We start from the raw sequence: 1757 nt of genomic DNA on the forward strand, positions 1-1757 counted from the left end.
ACTCCAACGGCATCACTGAGTATAAGACCACGACCTATGGCACCTTACTCGTCGTCTGAATAGTCTGCAACATGATACGTTGCAGCCCGAAAACGGGTCAGCACATGGAATATGCTGGCAATGTAACACATAGAGAGTAATGAACAGAATAATGCTATCACTACATGCATGTTTGGCTGGTGGAAAGCTCTATGGTTACAGTTTTGCGAAAAGCCAATTTTTCCCTACCACAAAGGAATAAATTTTATTTAACTATCATCGTGGTTGTTAAACATTGAGAAGGTACCTCCAACTCAATCCCAATTAAGAATGTGATTAACCCAATCAAATTAAATTAAGTAACATGATGATGAGATTCACATGATAATGCAAGAACTAGATACTCAAGATGTCCATAACCGGGGACACGACTAACCATGATTAGATTGTACACTCTGCAGAGGTTTGCCCGCTTTTCCCCACAAGACTCGATCGCCTCCGCTTGATTTCTCGCACTACATGGTGTTTGAGAAACGGATGACCGAGACACAGTCTTTCAGAAACAATACTCTTTACTTCGGGTGGGCAGTTACACCTACTTTCCCTTACATCTGCTAGGCCACCTCTTCAAGAGGTCATGTAACCTACTCAACTATGCTAGAGCCCATAATAGCTTGTGGCTGCACACGGAAGTTTCTAGCATGAAAAATCGCATGATCCCTTTGAGTCTGGGTGGCGGTCCATAGGATGATCACACGGGTACTCCGGGATATCCAAAAATACAGGCAACACTGGGTTCTCCAGGTGCCTCAATCCACCCAGATGTAAATTAAAGTAACCACCTTAAGTTGAACCATTAATTAACAATCTCACATCTGTCATGGAAAACTCTCAAAGCCAATCCACGTCTACGAGCATAGCATAGCAATATAAGCAAACGTAGAAGTAACTCTCAATGGTTTGATATAAACAGGGCAATAGGTACTACCTAATCTACTTCCCAAAACCCACATTTTAATCAGATCCTAATCATGCAATAGTTTGAGGATTGATCTAATGCAATAAAACTGGGTGGTAAGGAGTTATGATCAAAGTGTTACTTGCCTTGCTGATGATCCGTGAAACCTAGAGACTCGTAGTAGCACGCTTCGCACTCCGGGTACTCTATCGCAAACAAACAATACATACATAAGCAATCAAGCAAGGATGCACGGGTAAAACTCATAACAAAAGATCTAACCAGAAAGTTCAACTTAAGAACTCCGGTTTGCAAAAAGAATCAAATCGAACGAAGCAACGAAACTCAAACGGCGAAAGAAACAAGCTTCGTTTACTAATCTGAACCTAAGTCAAATTTTACAGTAGCAAAAACTTGTTTGAGTTGGTTAAATAGAAAGAGGGTTTCGAGACGAAACCCTAGGTGCTTGAATCGCCTGATTCCGATAAACGAGCGGGAAGTTATACTAAAACGAAAAACAGATCTGAAATCGCGATCGAAAATAATCGCGGAAAATCAGAAAAAAAGAAAAACCGACGTACAGGCTAACAAACGAACGTTCGCTATCTGCGGTTAAATGACGAAAACCGTTTAAAACGAACGTGTGGACGAACGTCCGCGAAATAGGCTAAACCGAAAAAAATCAAACCGATCTAATAAAAAAATAAACCGGGGTTTTCTAAAAAAACACGCACGGTTTTCTGGAGAAAACCGGCGGCGGCGGCAGTCAACCTCGGATGGCGGGACGGCGGCGGCGGGGGCGGCTCCGGCCTCGGGCGGG

Source organism: Triticum aestivum, chromosome 4D (genome assembly GCF_018294505.1).
Source record: "Triticum aestivum cultivar Chinese Spring chromosome 4D, IWGSC CS RefSeq v2.1, whole genome shotgun sequence".
NCBI classification, from domain to species: Eukaryota; Viridiplantae; Streptophyta; class Magnoliopsida; order Poales; family Poaceae; genus Triticum; species Triticum aestivum.